The following is a 22,563-nucleotide window of genomic DNA, read 5'->3' as shown; positions in this document are numbered from 1 at the left end:
CGTTGGCTGGAGCACCTACACACGGTTTCTATGTAGCTTGCTCTTCCTCCCAATATGGCGACTGATTCCAAAAGTGAGTGTCCCAAGAGAGAGCCAAGCTGACTCTGTATTGCCTTTTATGACCTAGCCACAGAAGTCACGGAGGTTGGTTTTTCTCCATTCCTTGTGTCCAGGAAGTCACAGCGGCCTTCCCAGGTTTACAGGAAGAGGAAATAGATTCCACCTCTTGATCAGGCGATGGGGGTTCTGGAAGACAGTGCAGGCCTGGGAATAATGCTGTGGCCACTTTTGAAAAATGCAGTCTGCCGCAGGTCATCACGGAAAGGTTAATATCCTGAAGTGGTGTATTGGCAAAAGTATTATTTGGGAGTCAGAAAACCTGGTTTTGAATCCCGCCTCTGCCCAGTCATTACTCACTTCCCGAATGGGCCTCAGTGTGTTCATCTGTAAAGTGGGGGACACCAGTGCTGACCCCACGCCTCTGCACTGTGGATTGTGTCCACCGAGTGCTTGGTGTAGACTGGACGCTCAGTAAATCTTCGGTGAGTTAGTTTATTGAATCGGGATCTGCGCATCATCTCCATTATTTAGGGTTACTGTGTCCTCATCTGTGTCACCAAGTACATCCTTGCTGTTTTCATGAATTTTCCATTGAGTCGCAACCTGCTGCTGGCCAGCGAAGGTCAGGGAGGAAACAGGTTAACAGCATCTCATACGACAATGTCAAGATAGTTAAAAGTGTTTACAGAGCTCGGTGACACCCCATGAATTTAAAACCAGAAGACTGGAGCCGAAGTAAAACTACTCCTGGTCTTCTAAGCTTGAGCAAGGGCCTTGATATTTTATGATGGTTTTAAGGTCCATTAATCGTTGAATCATGAGGCCATGTAAAAACAATGACAGCTTCAACGTCCAGGGCTCAGGTTTATTTGAAATGTTTCTGTGTCTACACTGTTTCTAATGAGGAACAGTGGCTAAAAACCGATTCGAAGGTGGCCAAAGCAGAGTGCCATGGGGTAAAAGCAACTCACTTTTATTTAGGAGCATCTTGTGACTCCCGGTAAGACATATTTCCTTCGATTGCAGGTTGCCAGCCTTTAACAGCCTCTAGGCGATTCTCTGAAGGAGAATTTGCTCTTATGTAATCAGGATCTCTTCAAACAGGCCCGAACAAACTTTAGAGCGATGGTAGCCACTAGCCACCTGTAGTTATTAAAATGAATTAAATCATGTACAAATTTTAAAAGTCACTCCATGAATTGCACGGGCCACGTTTCCAGTGCTCAGCGTGGCTACCATATTGGGTATGGCACAGATAGAAATAGAACATTTCCATCGCTGCAAAAAGTTTCATTGGAGCACTGCTCTAGGGGTTGGTTCTCCCTTTTTCCCTTCTCATGTTCACTCCTGAATTAAAGTCAGCCAGCTCAGGCACCCCATCTTCTCCCAGAATCCTGCGTGTCATCAAAAGGCATCCCCTCCTCCCATTTGGAGAATTTTCTAGAGCCGGGGCCCAACCAACTTGAGCTCCCTACAGCAACTCCCCTCTGCTTTTTTTTTTTTTTTTTTAGCACCCATGGAATTCAGCCTCAGGCTCATCCCCTCTGCCAGCCTCTCTAAATCTCCTCCTCCTTAGACACTCACAAGGACCCCAGACCTCCGGTCCTCCCTGAGAGCAGATTCCCCCCTCTGGACTGTGGATTCCCTTGGTACCCAGGGGTTACCATAAGGTTTCTTCCAATCCGTAGATGCTGCGAGTATTGTATTCTATATGGAATAAATAACAGGTCTTGCATGTAGGTGCAAATAGTTTTCAGATGTGGGGAAAAGCTATCGTGATGTGTAAAACAGAAACTCATTTTAAAGCATTATTGAATTGATAGCAGAATTTGATCGTTACGTATTTAGTCATTGGTTACTAAAAGTGTGGGCATCTGTGAATGTCTGATGTCCTAAAAGGGCATCATGTCCTTTTCTCATGTGAGAAAAGTCAGCAGCCAACAGGGGAGGGAGACCGAAGTCTATCCACGGATGTGGGAAGCAGAGATTTCTTCATCAGTGCATCATTGATTTAAACGTAAGCTCCAACAGGAAGACAAGCCACCGCCTCTCATTTCCTGCACGGAGCCTAGCATTTATCCCGTGTAATCCTCACAGCAGACCTAAGCGGTCACTAATAATATCCCTACTTCAAAGATGAGTACACTGAGGCTCGACGTGTCTGCTTTTCCCAGTGCCCTTGTGTGTGGTCTTGACTACCTGCCTAAATTGCTATTCTGTGTCCACCCGTCAGCCTCAGTGATAGCCCCTCATTGGAACATACGTGATGTAACTGTGTGCCTTGCCGGAGCCATCTAAATTCTGTTAGCCTGTTAGCCAGTGCCACCATTACAGGGACGTGTCATGCGCTTGATCTAAATGTACATGGGAGAACTCTCAGGACCTCATGAATTCTTACAGGGAGTTTTATGGCCCCGTGGGTCGCAGGCTTCGCACTGACTGTGCCTAATGAGCTACGGACGCCGTGGACCACCAGGGATACCTGGTGGTCCATGCCCAGAAGGAGCGATCTCTTCCCATTTCCCCCTGTGCCCTTCTCAGAGGCAGTCTCAAGTCAGAGGAGAAAATATACACATGCTTCTCCGGCACGGCTTGCTTTAGACCGTGTGTCCTTTACTTGCAGCGGCTGTCTGAGCAGAATGTTTTTACAAGTCAGGTATTTTGGAGGGAAAATAGAAACAAAAGCAAAGCCAGTGGAAAGCTGAACAAATCCACCGTAGTACTCTGGGAAGGAAAAAAAAAGCATCTTTTGAATGAAAACGTTTTTATTGTAGTTGGTATGATTAGCTTCCCCAGCAGGTACAAATGAGGTAAAAATCTATTCTTAATTTTCACATTGATAACTGAAGCCCATCCCTCCACCCTAACTACCCTGCTGCCCCTGCCACTACCCCTTCCTACCTTCCCTTTGCATTTTGGTGCTTCTGTTTCTTTCCTTCCTCCCATCAGTTTTGCAAGAATCCCAGGTATTTAATCCAGTATCAGAGGGCTCTCCAGCTTCCACATGCCTTCTAGAAAGGGAACACATGGGTCAGCTAACAGGTTGCCTTGACTTCCTTTGCCCCGCAGCTGTGAGGACAGTTTCTTAGAGCTTTGTTGGGAAAGTGAGAAGGAAGAGGCCGTTGACGTCGTGCCCCATGCATGCAGGCGCCCCATGCAGGAGCTCTTGTCAACTCCTGGGTCACTGTTCCCTTGTGCAGTAGTTCAGTCACATATGGACTTCAACTTGCCCCCTCCCCCGGATCAGCAGCCCACCACCCTCATTCCCATCAAGACGCATTCTCTCTCAGGGACCCTTGGTATCCTGTTCATCCAGCAAATGTCATGGTACCAGAGAAGCTGTGGTTCTTCTAGAGGGAAAGAGTTGAGGTCTCATTTCCTTTGCTTCCAAGTAGTCCCTCTGCCCTTATGCAGATTTCTGGAGCCTTTAACCACTGAGCTGGGTATTAAGAAGGGGAGTCCTCATACAGTTTTCTCAGCAGGTCCTTTGTTACTCTCCTTCAGAGCTTTGGGTGCCTAGTGCCTTGAGTTGTCAACACTATGCTGAGATACTCAGGAAGTTCCTATCGGAGCACAGCTTTATTCCCAGCTGATGTGCAGTGTCCCCCTAGGTCTGTCAAATAGCAACCCACCTAAGACATATCAGGGTCAACACACCCAGCCACAGATGGTAAGCTAGTGCATTTGTGTGCCCACAAGTAGCCGCGATTGTTCTCCACATTTGAGAATGGCAGCGCTCTGGCAGTTCACAATGAGCCATCAACTTGTCAGCATAGAAAACATCCCCTCAAAGTATTAGGGGAACCCCTTGCATCACCTGGCACTCTTGGAGGCGTACTTACTGGCGAAATGCATTAATCGTCAACAGCTGGTTAAAGCGTCACTCACGGCCGCCATAATTGCCTTGACAAATTCTGCAGCAGTGGAGAATTTTACCTTCAGCTGTTGCTTCCGAGTGACTCTTGCCTGCCGGACAGGACGTTCGGTTCTAATTGGTAAGCCTGCCTAATCCCAACTGAAGTGGGGCATAATATCAAGTGTGGAGGAAGGTGGGGATGGATATCAAACTATATTTGCTCTCCTCTGAGGAATAACTAGATGAAGACTTTCTTTTCAGAGACCAATCATCTTATGCAGGGGAGAAAAAACTCCATAGAAAAAGACAAATGACAGCCCAAGATCCAAAAAGACAAGTGCTCCGTCATTCTGTCATAATGCCAGAAGAGACAGTAATGCCCCGTGGACTATGCATTCAGACACTTAGAAAACGTCACAGGCAGAGCGCGGACTTTTGTTGAACTCAGGACGCGTGGAGGGGCTCCCCTGGTTTTCAGTAACTTGCACTGTATTTCAGAGGTTTGTAAAGAAACGGACAGGCAAACAGTGTGCTAGTGTGAGGATTTGGCTTCTTCCGTCTTCTGAATTACAGAGGATTGCACGTGAACAACCAACGAAGGGACTTTGGTAACTCGCAATCTGGGAAAATGAGTGTTCTTTGACACTCTGAGTTGGGACATACCTATGTGCACAGACCTACACACGCACGTTCGTACAGAGTATGTATTTTTAAAGGATTCTGCAGTTGCTGATTGATTCGTGATCGTCTATCCACTCTGTGATTCCTAGGCTCCCTGGGTTGGATTTCCCACTTTGGGGAGTTATATTTACTAGTACATTCATGTACTAGAATGCCATTTGGAATCTGTCATTGTGTACGTTCACTACATCTGCTACTTTTTCTTCCCTCCCCTCCCTCCCTCCCTCCCTCCCTCCGTCCCTTCCTTCCTTCATTTCTATTTTTTTAAAATTTTTAATGAACTTTTAAAGCAGTAAAGCTTCAGATCCCTTTGGAAGATGCGAAGCACTCATTAATTTCAGGGTTCTTCAGTTTGTTTCTCCAGCTAAGCTCTCAGGTTGCCTCCCAACAGGAAGCACTGGCCACATTCTAATTAGCATGTTTTGAGGACATGATTTATGAGGGTGGGTGCTGGGAGTAGAGGATGTGCATGGAAAGAGCAGGTTCCTAAAAGTTGTTCCCACTTGGCACCCATGTGCCCTCTGTTCTCTTCCAAGAGAAGATCAGTTGAATTTGATTCATATGCCCTTCACAAGTCTCTGAGACTTTTCAAGGTTTTCAGATATCCTAAGATCAACACGTATCCATCTCTCTCAATTTTTCTTGGTTTTGCAGTTACCTCTCCTTAAGTTGGATGGCAAACCGCTTGCACAGTTTCGTCATTTCTGTGGAGCCTTCTAGCGTGCTTAATAAATGTTGACTGATGTCAGTGGAAACTCTTCGTAGTGTGTAGCTGTATTGAATATCTAATAGGATTTGGACGAGACACAAATTATTGTTCAGAGGCTTCAGCTTCATCCACAAAGCTTCTGTCTCTTGAACCTCACCTTCTTGCTTCCTCCACCCTCTGACCCCCCATGCCAGCTGGACCTGCAGTTGGCCAGGATGGACTGTGGTTACCTCACGCTCTTTTCTCCCCTCCATGTCTTTTCTCAGGCTGCTCCCTTTGTCCAGCGTGCTCAGGGTTGCTCGCTGGCTGACCTGCCTCTTACCTAGGTATCTTTGCCTGTTCACCATCCAAGGCTGAGCTAGAGGCATCTCTCTTTACCAAGGGCCTCCCCAAAGGGGAGATAGTCGATTTTTTAACAGTTGAACTGGTGAGCACCAACCATTCGGAGTGGATGATGTCACAGCCAATGAGTAAAGCTACTCAATCCAGGTATCAGCATAGTTTCTGCTCTGATAACACATACTCTGCCATCTCAGCATTATATAATGGGGTGGAGTCAAGCCAGCTGGGTTTGACTCTTGACTCTGTGCTTCCTAAGTGTCACCTTGGTGTCTTAGCTCAGGCTTCTGTAACAAAACACCGTAGGCTGGGCAGCTTAAAACAGCAGCCATGAACTTCTCGCAGTTCTGGAGGCTGGAAGTCCAAGATCAATGTGCCAAGAGATTCATCTCCTGGTGAGGGCTCTCTTTCTGGCTTGCAAATGGCCGCCTTCTCTCTATGTCATCACATGGCGGAGAGAAGGAGCTCTGGTCTGTCCACCTCTTCCTATAAGGGTGCTAATCGCACTGTGGGGGCCCCACCCTCATGACCCCCTCTAGACCTCATTACCTGTCTAAGGCCCCACGTCCAAATACCATCACATTTGGAGGTTAGAGTTTCAGTATATGAATTTGGGGAGGACACAAACATCAATCCGAAAACATTCAGTCAAGGTACTTAAGCTTCGTAAGCTTACATCTTTTCCTCTGACTCATGAGGATAATAAGACTTTACCTTGCTGTGAGGAATGCATGGGCCTTTCAAAGAATAGTGCTGGCCTGCAGTACTGACCGAATAAATGATAGCATCAAACCATCATTGTCACCCTCATCATTATTTCCCCAGGTAGACAATCAGGTCCTCAGGAAGGGAACTGGGTCTCATCCTCTTTGAACCCCAGGCTGCCAGCCAGCACAGGGCCCAACATGCAGTAGGTGTTGATGCTTGGTAATGTAGCATGGAACTGGGTGCTTTGACTTGCAAATGCGTCTGCCAGTCTTCCAAAGAGGCCATGTGACAGCCAAAGGGGTCAGGGGATATTTCAGTGACATTTCACTGTGGAGGGTGAACATTACAGAGGACATCAACGCCCAGCCGCATCTCTTGGTACTGCCGGGCTATGCGACCCCTAAACTGACATGGATTCAGAATGGCAGGTTTTGTGTTTTCTTGTAATCTCAATCAACTTCTTGAAAATATATGTAGAAAGGAAGGAAGGAAGGAAGGGAGGGCGGGAGGGAGGGAGGGAGGAAGGAAGGAAGGAAGGAAGGAAGGAAGGATTGAAGGATGGATCCTTGTCCACAGGCGCCGACTAATCCAGAGTCAGTACTCGCTGACAAGTCTCGGAATGAAGCAAAGCCTTCATGTATAGTGTATCATAATCATAAGATAGGGGAACATACCACCATTCCATATGGTTTTTCTTAAAGACATCTATTTTTTAAAAAGATTTTGACTCAGTGTTGAATTTGTTGTAAAAAGTGGAAAAACAAAATCAAATAGAAGAATATTGTCATGAATCTTGGAGAGAAACACAATTAGGGAATCTATCCCAATGGGTAAATGTATGCTAGTCTATTATTTCCATCATGTTGCAGGAAAATACTGAGATGCTAGTGAGTTTTTGTTAGGGTTTTTTGTTTTTGTATTGTTTTGTTTTGGTTGCTGTTTGTATACACATCTTTTGTTCTAAATGATTAGTTGATACTTAAGTTTTTTTGGAAAAAAATATTCAGCTACTCAAATTTACCTTTAATATCGCTTCTGAGTTTTGCTATTTTGCCGTCATAGATTCATGTACGCCACAAATATTTCAGGTCCTAAATGCTTTCCCCTCCCCTCCCCTCCCCTTCCCTTCCTTTTTTCTTCCCTCCTAAGCTATACATAACCAGCCCTTTTAAGGACACCCAGACTTTTAGATCTGAGAATCGGCCTCTGTGCTTTTCCTCATACCTTTCAAGTGTTAGATTAATAACATTTTTATAAGGTGATGACCAGAACGGACTGTGATACTCAAACTGAGTTTTGCCAGAGTCCAGGATAATCTGTTCTCATTTCTGGGGACACTTATTTTGTCCTGGTGAAAAGAGATATAATTATGCCCCCGCAGCTCTGCCGTGCTCAGCTGTGCTGTGGGTGTGGGAATGGGGCGGGGGTGGGTTTGTGCGTGTGCAAGTGCGTGTGCAAGTGCGTGTGTCTGTCATGATCCCAAGGTCTCATCCACAACCACAAAAGCCTCCTTGGAGATCAGTCACGTTCCTTCCGAGTGTGTTTTCTACTCCCTAATACTTGTTGCTTTCTCTTTGCCGCCCCTCTGTTAATTTCACTTGTCATACAGTCAGACCCGGATGAGTGAGGCTCCTTCAGACTCAGCTCGTTTTATATTTTTCTTCCTCCCTTAGTCACCACCTTTGCTCATTTCAGGCGGTCAGCACGTTTGGCAAGTTTGTGGCTGCTCCACCGAGCAGGTCATTTATCTAGATTAGAAAAGCTGGAGGCCCCCCGTCCCACCTTCCCGAGGCTCGAGGCTCGTCTGCTCCTTCCAGCCTGCAGGTGCCTTTACAGCCCCCTTGCTTTCCTTTTGTCCTCTTCAATGAATATCTGCCCTGAATAACACCGCCCTGGCACACAGGCTTTAGATTCCCGTGCCCAACCCAGCGCCTTCACGGGAGGTCATGGAGCTCGGCTGGACCCTCCCCGCCAGCCAGAGGAGTCAGTGACTGAGAAGCCATTCCAGCCCTTTTTCCTAGAAATTTCAGCAAATACGTGCCTCCATTTTGCGTGTCTTTCAGGCAATAAGTTTTCTTCTTCGTGGCGTTTGATTTCCCGTCCCTCTTTTCACCTTTTTTATCCTTCTGTTGCACTCTCTCTCTTTTCCTAAAAGTCTTGAACCAAATATTTGTGTTCCATTTTAATTCAAAAGAGCTATGTTCAAAAAATTAGTTACTATTTTTTCTCTCTTCCTCAGATCTCCTATGTCCCAAAGATGTGGTGGCCTCTCTTGAAAAAAAATTTTTAAAAAGCCTCTACTTCAGAATGTTGGCTTTTCCATGTACGTACCAAACAAAAGGGTTTGCAGCCATGGTTCGGATAAAAAGCGTCAGTGCTCTTTGCTAACGTGTGATTCTGAGATGCACACGCTAGGTTACGTCCTGTTCTTTCTATGGAATCGTGTACTGCAAACCTGCAAGAAACCAGAGAAAACATCTAGGCTAGAGGTTTCCAAATCAGATATTTTGGGGGAAGAAGTTCTACCTTCATAAAACACCTGATTTGGCTTGTTACTATATAAAACATCAGAGCCAAGGTTTTCTGGTTGAATCTGGGGAAACGTGGGCAATGTCCTCGAACTTGACCTCTCGTTTGCCCTTGCAGCAGGGCCCTTGAGACCCGCAAAGGCCCTCCAGTGTCTGGCTTATGCCCTGCTTATCTTCGTCCTCTCCAGATCCCTCCTACCCTGCCACAGTGTCTGGGGAGGCTGAGCTCAGTGGCCTCTCTTGCCCTCATCCTCAGGTCAGATTTCGCAGTGATGTGCACCAACAGGAATTGAGACAGAGCAAGACGAGGCTGCTCAGACCCCAGGCTTACTCCCTGCAGGGCATGTGTGGGCCACCTCCCTCCATAGAAGGTTCCCTCCAGTTCAGCTTGCAAGGGGGGCAGCTCTTACTAAACCCAGGACACTGCACGAGACCTCACCAGTTCCTGAGACCCTGCACCTACCTTTGCAAAGAGCGCCTTTACTGAACGCCCCTCAACTTACCATTTTGAGTGTGCGTCTGTGTCCTTGCAGGACCCTGACCAATGGATATGGTTTGAGATCTCAGCCCGTGACCTGTCTTTGCCCAGTGTATAAACTTTCATCCAAAACGCCCATCTATGGGGGTGGGAGAGACTCTGAGAGAGGACTTCCGCTGAGCTATGACTCCTTTTTCTCCCCCTGGGCCTCCATCCTCTCTGTCCTTCCTGTTCTTTTAAAGAAATCTGGAAAGGAGCTAAGGAGCTAGATGTGCAACTGTCGGTCTGAGGCCAAGGGCAACTGCCGGCACACCTCGCTGCCTGTGTTTAAATGAGCCTCATTCTGCTGCATGGCTGCCTACAAGTCCACGCTCACATCTGGCTTTGTCTGCACCTAAATGTAACCTTGAGAGTGACTTTGAAGATCTCTTCGGGGTCCAGAGACTCTCTCCCCAACCCACTTACTTGCCCTGCTCTCTCCCAGATGTTCCCAAGTCCCCGGGTGACCTCGCCTGTCCTTCCTAGGGTGTTGTTCAATCATCTTCGACCTGTAAGGCCATGGGGTCCCAGCCAGAACAGGGCGGAAATATCCACGCGTGTGTCCTGCCTTTCCCCTGTGGAATCCCTCAGGCTTTAATGGAAATACTCCCTGAGATGAAGGCAGAATCCAGTATTTGTTGTTTTAGTCAAATTCTGAACTTGACCCCTTCTGCTAAAAACCTTGGATATAGAATCGATGTAAAATGGGGGGCAGCGGCCAGGTCCAGGAGGCAAGAGAAAGAGGCACGCTCTTCTCTCCCGACTCTGAGTTCCCAAAGAAATAAAACCGTATGATACGAACGCTCACTTCATCTCTCTTGATATATCGAGGACTCCAGATGTAAGTTCATTGGTAGTCCTGGTGTGTGCTTCAGTATTTGGGCTTTTAATAGATATTGCAAGTGTGTTTAATGTGAAAATAGAAATGGAGGGCTCTTGAAAGAGCTTACTCAAAATCCTGCCAATTACTAAAGTCTACCAGACAAGAAGGAGCCTCGTTCTTTTTCCACATTTTTCTTTTTTGATACAAAAGGGAAAAAAATGTTTCCACAAAAGCCTGGCCCTTTGTCTCTAAAAATATTCATCTCTTGGGTATTGAGTTATAATAGTAAATACAGATGTAGCTGTGTCCCATTAAAAGCACAACCAAATTGCAGTACAACGTTCAGGGCGCTGTTATGTCACTTTAAATTGTAGAGTGTCACCGAAAAACATACAGCCACCGGGAAGAAATTGGTATTGGCTCTGATTCTGCGGCTCGATGTTTTTTGGGTTCCTCAGAAGGTAACGTTTAAGACAAAAGTCATGCAGTTCCAGTGCTCTCATCTGTGTCATCTATTTTAGCTTCCAGAATTTCTCATCACCTGGTTGCAAACATCTGAAGGCATCACATAGCCAAGATGCCATTGCAAGTCCTGAAATAAGTTATTGTCGGCCAGAAACTGACAAGTAAATAACCTGGGCCCAAGACATTGGTCCAGACCAATCCTGAGCCGGCTTGGGGTCTGACCAACAGTTTCTGATGCCAGCCTGCAGTAACTTTGTGGAAATGCAAAGGGCAAATCGTCCAGAGCCCTCTGTAGCCCCTAGTGGAGCTAAGGAATTAAAAGTTGCTTAAACCGTTTTCCCATTGCCAGTTTTTCTTAAACATTAGCTCTGTTTCTTTCTCTTTTTTTTTTTAAATTTATTTATTTTATTTATTTATTTTTGGCTGCGTTGGGTCTTCGTGGCCGCGCGTGGGCTTTCTCTGGTTGCGGCGAGCGGGGGCTGCTCTTCGTTGCGGTGCGCGGGCTTCTCATTGCAGTGGCTTCTCTTGCTGCGGAGCACAGGCTCTAGGCACACGGGCTTCAGTAGTTGTGGCACACGGGCTTAGTTGCTCTACGGCATGTGGGATCTTCCCGGACTGGGGCTTGAACCTGTGTCCCCTGCACTGGCAGGCGGATTCTTAACCACTGCGCCACCAGGGAAGTCCCTGTTTCTTTTCTTTTCTTTTTTTTTTTTCTATTCTGATTTGCGAAGAATAGGGAAGCTTAGCCAACTGCAATTTCAAAATATTGCCTCTTAAGCCCAGGCCAAGTGTGGAGACTTGAAAGAGTTTTGATTAATGCATCTTATTACATTAATTTTCAGAGGAGACTGCGGGCATTTCTCCTCCTCCGAGCGCAGCCTGGCCTGCCAGAAGCATTTGTCCACTTCAAGAGCTAATATATGGGCTTCCCTGGTGGCGCAGTGGTTGAGAGTCCGCCTGCCGATGCAGGGGACACGGGTTCGTGCCCCGGTCCGGGAGGATCCCACATGACGCGGAGCGGCTAGCCCGTGAGCCATGGCCGCTGAGCCTGTGCGTCTGGAGCCTGTGCTCCGCAACGGGAGAAGCCACAACAGTGAGAGGCCCGCGTACCCCCCTCCCAAAAAAAAAAAAGAGCTAATATCTTCAGCTCCCAACAACCATAAAACTGAAAATCTATCGGAAGAGTCGGCTCCTTTAGATGCGCGTGAGGTGCACTACGAAATAGGTATAGAACTTGGCTGAACTTTGCTGCAAATTTGCCAATCAAGACTCACATACCCAGGCCAAGTTGGCTACAAAACCTCTTGCCTGGAGCCAGCACTAATATGTCAACAAAGAAGTTCAAGTGCAGCCCCTGTTAAGTCCTGCACTTGTGGGCGTCGGCGATGAGTCGTCGGTGTGCGGGTAAACGGGCCCTGCTCAGATGGGCTCCGTCTTCTCCCGGCTTCCTCCTAAAACTCCCAGGAACTCCCCAGGTTCCAGCCTGTTCTCATCACTGACGGTTTTCTTTAGAAATGAGAAAGCTTCTCACTGGGTTTTCCAGGGAGCTGACTCAGAGGGCAAGTTCGGCTTGCAGAACTTTGCTTGGGGTCAGCACCTATGGAATGAAGCTGGCACGAGCAGAGGGAGCAGTTGGGCTGAGATGCAGCCAGACAAGGGGCCCAGCCAGCCTCGTGGAGGGCTCTGGAACTGAGAGGGCCCATCGGCGTCAACACCCCTTGGGCTGGTATGGCCAGGCCTTTATTCCCGTGCCTCGACTAGTCATTGTGTAGACTGCCCCAGGAAGGATGTGACCTTGCCCTAGGAAGGACGTGCCTCTCTGCATTTCAGGCACTCCTGAAGGCCACGACGCCTGAAGGCCACAGGCCTTCCTGGAAGGGAGATCTGGCCACACCCCAGCCATCACCTCCTTTCCAGCCTGGGTACATCCAACTCCTGCCCCACCCCTACCCTCCCACACCATCGCCTCCCCCAGCGCATAAAACCCTCCTCTGTGGGTTATGGTTGTCGTGAGCTGGTCTGAAGCCCTGGTTGATCCAAGCCTTGAAGTACAGTAGAAAGCCCTGGAACCAGGCAGTCCTGGGTTTCGGCGTTATCCCTTCGGCGTCATCACTAGCTTCCCAGTGAACTCGTTAAGTGTGTGGGGCCTTCGTTTCTTCTTCTCTAAAATGGAGCTAGTCATACTTAATTCCAAAGGTTGTTGAAGCCTAAGTGAGAAGACTGGCAGAAACGCATCAGCGTGCAGAGAGGGCGTGTACAGTGGAGGTTACGTGTGTGGGTTAAGAGCCGAGTCAGGAAGCCTGGGCTGGCGTCTGGTGCCTTCATGGAATGTTTCTGGGCAAGTCGCTCACGAACCTCTCTACGTCTCGGAGTGCTCAGCTCTAGGAGTGAGGGCTCTTGTGAAAATTAAGTGAAAAGCATTCTGTAACAGGCGTCACTCTCTGCAGCCCCACCCAGTGGGCGGGCATCTGCCGGCTCCACTGGCTTCTCTTACACCTTCTCGGCCTTGTCTGGTTCCCCGGGTGAAACGGACCAAGCTCAGCAGGCAAGTCGTTGTCATGAGAGGTCCAATTAGCCCCCATTTATTTATGTCACTAAAGGTCTTTGGTGACCCCAACATGCCCGAGGGCCACCAATCCCCTGCCTTTTTTCATCCTTAAGTGAAAACTTGGAGGCATCTGTGATGATGATCCAGGGTTCAGGCTTGTAAATCCGTGAGACTTGAACTCGACCCTGGGTCTGCAGCTTCTGAGCTAGACTGGTGATTTATTTATTTATGTGTTGCTCTCGGTTTGGTGGCAACATCGGTAAAATGGGGGTGGTAAGGTGTCAGTGTGGCAGAAAGAAGACAACGCAGGTCAGGCCCTTTTCTTCTGATTTATATTCTACTGTAACCTTTATCGTTCCTGTGACCTTTATAAGCACCTGTTGTGGACCTGGCACCCTTGTAGGCTCTCAGATGCACAGAGATCCGGTCCTCGCTGGAAGGAAGCATAAGGGAAGCCTCCAGCCGGTTAAGCCTGAGTGCTGAAATCGAACAGGAGCAGTAATGACGGCCTGTAGTCTTAATGCCAGAAAGCTGAGTGTGCAGTGCCGGAATCTTCTTTCCCACCTGTGACCCAAAGCTCTGGACACCTCCAGCTCTGCCCACCCTAGACCAGTGAAAGTGGCCTGTCGGTATGCAGGAGATAATGATGGAGTCACATAAGACCCAAGGGTATTGTCTGGGGACACCTTGTTACTCCTAAATCACTTTTCCACCCTTAAAAAAAAATGTTTCATACTGTCAGTCTGAGAAATTCTACTCAGAAAATTCGAAGCCCCACTGCTATTAGTGAAGTGGCCCATCGACTGCCAAGAAAATCTAGACAGTTTCTCTTGGGATCTGTGGGGCAGGATTACTGTACATCCTCCACCCTCCACCCCAAGATATGCTGAGAATTTCAGTGGAAATAAAAACACCGGGCCTTTGCCCAGGGAAGCGCCTCGTGTTATAAAATTAGTACGAACCATACCACCTCTGTGAGTTTCCTCAGGCTGCCGTCGCAAGTTACCACAAGCGAGGTGGCCTGAACAACAGGAATTTACTGTCTCACGGTTCAGGAGGCCAGAGATGCAAAATCAGGGTAGTGGCAGGGTTGGTCTTTTTCTCTGGAGACTCTGAGGACCTGTTCCATGCCTCTCTCCCAGCTTCCGGTGGTTGCCGGCAACCCTTGGCTTGTGGACGCGTCACTCCAGTCTTTGCCTCAATCCTTGCATGACCTTCATCTCTGTGTCCCTGTGTTTCCTTTTCAGTCTCTTATAAGAACGCCAAGTCACTGGACTTAGGACCGACCTTAATGCAGTATGATCTCATCTCGATCTTTGTCTTAACTCCGTCCACAAAGACCCTGTTTCCAAATAAAGTCGCCTTCCGAGGTTCGGAATGAACGTGAATTTGGGGGAACACTGTTCAACCCACGACCCTGCCTTACAGGTGTGTGGGTCACTCCTCTCAGCCTTTTTTCCTACGCATCTTTTACGAGTCAGGAATTGTGGTTTAAACCTCTACCCACACATCCCTCATGGTGAGCCTCCTCTGTATCTGATGAGCAGAAGAATAGAAGAAGGAAACTGAGGCGCAGAACTGCAGGCCGACTTGCCCCAGGTCACACAGCTAGTCACAGCTGAGGTTGAGCTGGAAACCAGCCACACCAGCCGTGCCTGGCCTTCCGTGCACCCTCCCTCCACCCGCCGCCGGCCTGTGGCTTCTCCTTTTGAAAACCCGAAGACAAAGAAAGCAAACCAGCAGCAGGATTGCGAAATGCTGTGGTCCTTGCCTTTGCCCCTTGTCTCCTCTTAACAGTGACCAGAATGTCTGCAAGGCAGGGTTATTCATTTCCAACAGTGTCACAGGCTCAGGTGACCAGCGGTATTCTTGCACCCGTGTGTTTATACGTTTATAGCTTTTAAAGTTGCCTTTGGGAAGCACCGAGGTATGTGGCTTTTCACAGACAAAGAAAAGAGGCCTGCGGGAAGGTAGGACTCCAACTCAAGTCTATTTCTAAAGCTTGACTGAATCTTTGAGAAAATGCAAAGTACCCAGAACAGTGCCAGACGCAACATAGATGCTCAGTAAATACCATCTAAGATCCAGGCTTCTGAGTCCAAACCATACCAATTCCCATCTCCACCTAGAATTGTAAATATTTTAGAGATAAACTCTTCAGAGTCTAGACATACACCAGAACCTAGAAGCACAGATTTCCAAATGGGTGGTATAGTGTTTTACATTCTTCTCTTGCTCTACCTCTCAGAGTTCCACTGCAGGGCCGAAACTTTTTACAGGACAGCATCACTGTTGAACAGATACTTGGCATATTTAAGTTGGGATCCAAGGGAACCAGAATGTTGGAGGAGATTCCTAAAGAACCCTGTTTTCTCTTCAAGGATGTAATCAAATTGAAAAGTAATCCCTCAAGGGCACCCATTTGTAAATTAGGAAGGGAGAGGGAAAAAAAAGGGGGGGTACCAAAAGGAAACATCATAAGGGAGCTCGATTAAGCAAAAGGAACTGGAAAAAAGAAAAGGAAGCTTGCCCGCTGTTTGTAAATTTGTGAATAAATTCTGTTAAAGAGAGATTGGATTCATATTCAACTCCGAAAACAGGGAAAGGTCTTTTCTTGCACGCTTAGAAGTTTGAATACACTTTCAGTAGCTCTTTGTTATCTCAAATTAAATCTTAAATTGGGCTTGTGGTTCTCTGTGAATTAATACTCCGGCCTTTCAGCCCTGCTGCCAGGGTCATTCAAATCTAATGGTGGAAATGGTTGCAGGGTCGGCCCTTGGTCGGCGCTGTGTAGAAGGGCCTTAATGATGCTGCAGCCTTTTGCATTCTGCAGCCGGGCCAGCTGGGCAGTGGGGAGTTGAGGTGGGGAGGGGCTGATAATCACATGATTGGAGCGCGGTGGCCATTGTGAATGAGGAAGTGCGGCATCCCATGCCATCCCGCCGTTCCACGTTGAAACGGGAGGCAAGTGCTTCCTGACGTAGAAAGATGTAAGGGAAACCACCATCGCCTCCCTTAGCCGTGGGCTAAGGGAAGCCATGTTAGCCATGGTGACCCACGTCCCGGGGTGCCGCAGAAGGAGGGTCACCTGTCCACATGATCACATACATCATTCCAGAGATGCTCCTCTCTTTGTACAAAGGTGGGAGAAAGGCCTCCCCGGGGGCATAATAGACCATGTTTGGTAAAACAGCCCTAGCCCCTGGTGTCAGGGAGTTTACGTAAATGTGTGCATATATTCCTGCAAATGTGTGCATTTAAGGACAGCCAAGAGCACGCTGGTGTGAAATATACAAGACTACCCACTTCTCAATGGATTCCTTGCCTTTGCTGTTTCTGTCTCTGCCCCGGTCTTTTTTTCTCTTTAAGTGGAATCGTCAGGCACTCACGATGCTCCAGACACTGAGCTAAGTTTTTTTAGGTATGTCGCTTCCATCGTTACGCCTAGCCATCCAGGTTCAGGTGCTCTCCCCCATGTTACAGATGGTGGCAGGGGAGCCGGAGAGCTCGTGATAAATAGCTTCATTGGGAGATTTGACCCCAAGGCTGTCCTTCCGGGACCCAAGCCTGCCTCTCTGTGCGACTCCAGCAGATTTATCTGCAAAGCACATCAGCATCGTTGGAAAGGTTAAATAAATGATGACCAGAATGGCTGATTTGCTGAAACAGTGAGAGCTGACACTGGTCGAGCACTGGCAATTACATCAGAGCAGTCTTTGGAGGGAAGGCGTGATGTTCAAGCCCATTTTACAGATGAGGATAGTAAAGGTCAGCAGCATAAAGTCACTGAGAAGGTGGTGGAGCTGGGGTTTGCGTGACTCCAGGGCAAGGTGTATAAGTTCTAAGACCCTCCTCTGTTATCCACATTTTTCCCCCCAACACTCCTCTGGCTCCATTTTCCAGCGGGAAGACTCCAGGGCTTGAAAGGACCCAGAAAAGTGAGGTCTAAGAGAACAGGTAGAAACCACATCCACCAGTCTGTGCTGTTATTTTAGGACAGGAGCCAGGCACATCCCTGCCTCCCTGTTAGGCCTGGGCTCTGGGCGGATTTAGCTATCAGTGAGGGCACTGGGCTGGCTGACATGTTGAGGGACAGAGTTGAAGTGGAAGTTGTCAGGTCACAAGGGGAATTAGCTCCTGGGTGTCACTAGGTGCAAAGTGCTGCAGGCGTTGGCAACCGGGGAAGTCCTGGTGTCTCTATTAGCTCCTCAGGCCATGAGGCCTTAATGACACCCCTGCCAACAATACAGGAGGCAGCCAGTGACAGTAGGGAAAGAGGGCTACCGGCTAATCTAATCTGAATGCCCCACCGGGGGCCTGGGGACAGCAAGGCCTATCTCGTGCTCCCTGTCACAGTGGCAAAGATGATGACAACAAAAGAGCGGCCTCCAGAGAGGACAGTTTGGATACAGAGGCGAGGTCAGAACTGGAACGCAAAACTGGAAGTCATTCCTGTGGGTGGAGGAGGCTGGGGGTGAGAGGGAAGCGGGAGAGGGTTAGGACCGACATTCAGGGCAGCACCTGCCATGGACACACTTCTGACATCATCACCATCATTGTGACCGTTGTCTGCAATCTGTAGGGTGTCTAAAGACACCCAGCACGACACTGGGCACTTTTAGTTACCCTTACTGTATAATTATATATAGTAATTTGATTTATAACACTACATCGTATTTATTAAGGTCCTACTGTGTGCCAAACGTAATTAGACACGTATTAATAATAAACACAGTATAATCTATACTACATGCCAAACCCTGCACTATTAATTCTCATACCATATTGTATGCCAGTTATCTTTTATTAATTGTTGCCACCATCATTGTCTCTAATCCCCCAACCTTCTAAAGTGGGTACTATTATCAATTCTGTTTTACAAATGAGCGGTTTGGAACTCAGAGCTGGGTTTGAAGCCAAGTGTCAGAGGTGATCCTGCCTCTGTCCCCTGAGCAGCATTTTGTGCGTTCTGTACGCCTACTTCTCTTTAATCCTAAGATGTAGATGTGCTTCTCCCCATTTCATAGATAAGGCAGTCAAGAGCCCTGGAGGTTAAGGAATTTTCCAGAGCTACAGAGCTATGAATTGCAAAGCTGGGATTTAAACCCTTGGTTCTCTTCCCCCTTGCCATGCTACCCCAGGCTTATAGGAGGCTCAGAGGGTTAGCAAATGAGAGTCTGCCCTGACCCCAACAGCTGGAGGGGCAGCTACTGCAAGGCTTCGAGAAGGCCTGGGAGTGCGCCTGGAACTTGGTGGAACCAGGGCCAGGCTTGCTCATCGGGAAGAGGGCGTGGCGGGTGAGCCTCCGGACATTCCAATACAGAGGAAGGGGACGGGGTCTAATTTCTGAGCAGTGATCTCGTCCTGGCTAAATCAGGGCTCCCTTGATTCACGTTAGCAGTGCTTTTGTGAGAAATACGTATGATGTGGGAATCAACATCCTGTGTATCCTGCAGCAGAGCTGCTGGGTTCAAATCGCTGTTCTGTGTAACCTTGGGCACGTTACTCAACCTTTCTGGGCATCCGTTTTCTTATCCTAGAAATGGGGACCGTAATAGCACCCATCTCACGTGTTTCCATGAGGAGCAAAGCACGTTAATATTTGTGATGCGCTCGAAGCGATGCTCGGCACGTGTCCCATAGCGCGTGTTCAGTCGAAAGATCCGGCTGATCTAAGTCTTGCTGAGCAATCCTCCCAGCTCTCCTGACATCGGCCACCCCTCTCCCTGCTCCTCTGACCCCCAAAGCATCCCATGATCACGTGTCTTCCTTTAGATTCGTTCCCTGAGTTCCTGGTCCCGGCACGCCCCAGGCTCCTGTTTCTGTTTGTCTGCCCACTGACTTCTGAGCCCGAGGGGAGAGCAAAACGACTCGCTCCTGTCCCGCCTACTCAGTGACCTACAGCGACAGCATCCCGAGAACACTGGACGCTCGCTCAGGCCAGTTACGAATCAAGGAGCAGAATTTAGCCCTAGGAAAGCCTGTTTCATTTCACACTTTCCTCCTCCTCGGTTTTATTTCCAGGTCTGGCAGACCTACCAAGGTACACAGGTTCTACGTCAGACTAGAACCGGGGTTCTCAAACTTCACCTGCTTCAGGATTGCTTGGGGGCCGTTTCTCAGACCTCATCTCAAAGTTGCTGTAAAATCTAGTCGATCCAGGATGGGACCCGGGGATCTGCGTGTTTAACAAGCAGCACAGGATTTTCCCCGCAGTGGTACACAGATTACATCTTGCGTAAAGCTCATCTAGAGAAAAGGGTCAGCAAACTATGGCTCGAGGGCCAAATCCAGCTGGCTTCCCTTTTTAAAACATATTGTTATTAGAACACAGCCTTGCCTGATCCGCTACCTTTTGTCTACTCTCAAGCTACAATAACAAAGTCGAGTAGTTGTAAAGGACATCGCCCACCCAAAATGTTTCCGGTTTAGCTCTGTGCAGGAAAAGTTTGCCCATTCATGGTCTAAAGGATTTTCTGGAGGCCGAGGCTGAGGACCTTTGGAACCGTGTGGGGCACAAGCAGCAAAAATAAACAGATGACCATTCCCTTCACCTGTAGAAGATTCCACGCTGAGGATTTTAGAATTGACTGAAAAAAAAATTCATAAAAGTTGAGAGTTATGTTTTATTCGGCGGACAAAACTGAGGACACAGCATCTCAGATCGCTCTGAGAGATTGTCCCAAAGAGGTCAGGGAGAAACCAGGATATAGAGGAGTTTTTGCAACAAAGACCAGGGAGTCAGAACTTCAAAAGATGACTGTTAATTAAAGAAAACCGGACATCTCCAGTGAAGGAATTTAGCGCTTTTCTCTGTATGGGAAGATGCAAGAGTCCGGGCTCACTGAAATCATTCCTTTGATGTGCACCTCAGCTCTCTGGGGCCAGCATCCTGTGCTTTCTCATCCTGAGTCTCCCCGGGGTGCACCGTCGCGGGTGGCTGCATTGGCTGATGACTGCAACATCCTTTGTTTACCAATATGGTAGTTGGCATTTTTAGTACACAGAATCATTTCATCCAGTCACCCCGACAGGTGTACAAGCCACGATCCTTTCCACTCAAAGGAAATTGAGACTCAAGAGAGGTGGAGACTATCTCAGGGTCCCACAACAAGTGAGGATTGGAGCCAGGATTGGAACTGCCGTTTCCAGAGCCCCCTCCATCCCATGAGCATCTTTCTTTGGATTGGGTTGTGAATAAGTAACACTGGTGGGTACCAGAGTGACCTAGCGTCCTCAAAATACCATCCGACACGGGGCTTACGCTAAAATATTTGAGGAGCAGCAGTGACAACAGCTATAATAACAACAAAAGAATAAGGAGAAGGAGGGAAGGGGTGAAGGAAAGAGGGAGAAGAAGGAAGAAAGGACGGAAGCAGTGTCAACGTCATAGTAATTTTTGTATCTAGATGATAGACAGCTCTATGGGGTTATTATTTTCTCTCCTTTCGTGTATGTCTAAAAATTTCCCAGTCAACGTATCTCTGTCTATTTATAAGTACATCCATGCATATGTGTATATATATTATCTTAACATCTACTTGCTCTTAAGAAAGTAGCACAGCATGGCTGATAGTCTCTCCCTCTCCCTCTCTCTCTCTCTCCCTCCCTCTCCCTCCCTCTCTCTCTCTCTCTGTCTCTTTCTCCCTCTCTCTCTCATATCTCCCCAACCCCCTGTGCCTTTTTGATTTTTGATTTTTTCATTAAGAAAATGGCAGTGCCTATCTGACTATTTTCGCAGCTTCCCGAAGAGGCCTGAAAATGAGAGTTAAACAAATTACCCATTACCAGGGAAGCCCTGTCCCCACTCCACCCCCCCTCCAGGCAGATTCCCGGTGTCTTCTTTCACCTCTAGGAGATATTCTCCAAGGTCACTAAATTAAGCCTTCAGACAATCGAAAAATTGAATCTCAGTACATCTATTTTACTAACAAAATTTCCGCAGCGCCGATTGGGGCTGACAGGTGCGGCTGTGCCTTCTGGGCTGTTGAGGTCGATTTGGCCGAACGGGATGGCATCAGCTTGTATTGGAGGGAACATCTGAGCAGCTCAGGGCCCCCTGGGAGTCAGAGAGCGCCCTGCCTCCTCGCCGCTGTAAATGACGCTTTCTGTTCGCAGAGCTTGCTGGCCTCTTCCTCCAGTCCCATCCTTACCCCCTGCAGCCTCCAGGTCAGGCGCCTCTTCTTCAATTATTTATCAAAAGGGCCATTGCGGTCATTGCAAACACATTTAGGAATATCTGGAAACCGTGTTTTCTTTGAGGGCACTAATGATGCAGCAGTGATCACAGTCCTTGTCGCAGGGGAGGGCAGGGTGTGATATTTGGGGAGTGAAGACTGTGAGAAGGAAGGGCTTTGCTCCAAGCCCCTCAGACCTTGCAGCTGCTGCAGCCTGGCTGCTGCAGGGGCCTGGAGAGATGGGACTCACCTAGGAGGTGGAGGCTGGGAACCCCAGCTTTCTGATTGCCAGCTCTGTGACTTTGGAGGTCACGTCCCCTATCCAGCCTTCATTTCCTGCTCTACAAGCTGTGCCTCAGTTGGCGCTTTCAACAGAGAATGCGCGTGCGCTCCTGGGGGTCTGGGACACCCCCGAAAGTAGCCCACTGTGAACCCCTACGATTTATCTTAAAAGCTTCAGGGGAAGTTTGCATTCCCCTCAAGGTATCTCTGTTCATATAAATGTAAAAATGAAGTTTTAATTCGCTTAGCCGTGAGTAACACTGATGCTTCAGGAAGATGCCCTGAGTTTATCCTGTAGCTTGAAGTACACTGGTACCCCGCCTGGGAACCCAGGTGCATGTCCCCAGCTGCACAGTGCCAGCATCCATGACCTCCATGGTAGGAGAGGGGCTGCACACTATTAGGTTATGAGACCCTGGGCAGCTCCCTTAAACTTTCTCTTCTTGAATTTTTTCTCTTGTCTTTGAAAGTGTGGTCATAATGCTAGCTACATGTTTAGGAGCACTGAGAGGATCAGAAAAGAAAAATCTTAAAAAGCCTGAAGCTTAATCCCTGGACATAATAATGTTTGCAAAAATAGCAATTACTAGAATTACATCCAGAAGCTTTTAATGAGCACCTATCTGTTGCACTCCATTCCCAGCCCTAGAATAGAATGTCCTAGAAGATGCAGGAGCTGGTAGGGAGAGAGAATCACACTTAGCAGCTTCTAACATAGTTGATCCTGATGTAACTTCTGTCTCTTGAATGGCCTTCCTCTAATCTTGTTTTCAGGGTTAGCTGTTTGGGTTACTTCTGTCTCTCTTTCCTGGATTCATGCACTCATTCCTAGGTCTTTGTAGCAGTTATCTATTGCTGCCTAACAAGTTA

At 48.1% G+C, this 22,563-nt stretch overlaps 1 protein-coding gene across 3 annotated transcripts in view; it reads left to right on the top strand.

Annotated features, from left to right (window-relative positions):
* WWOX (WW domain containing oxidoreductase) overlaps nucleotides 1–22,563 on the top strand; it is a 973,868-nt gene that overhangs the window by 597,812 nt on the left and 353,493 nt on the right. The gene's annotated exons all lie outside the window — the stretch shown is intronic.

This window comes from Tursiops truncatus, chromosome 19, assembly GCF_011762595.2.
Source record: "Tursiops truncatus isolate mTurTru1 chromosome 19, mTurTru1.mat.Y, whole genome shotgun sequence".
Lineage (NCBI taxonomy): Eukaryota > Metazoa > Chordata > Mammalia > Artiodactyla > Delphinidae > Tursiops > Tursiops truncatus.
Note: the sequence above shows the minus strand (reverse complement) of the source record. Positions and strands in the feature narration are given on the sequence as shown.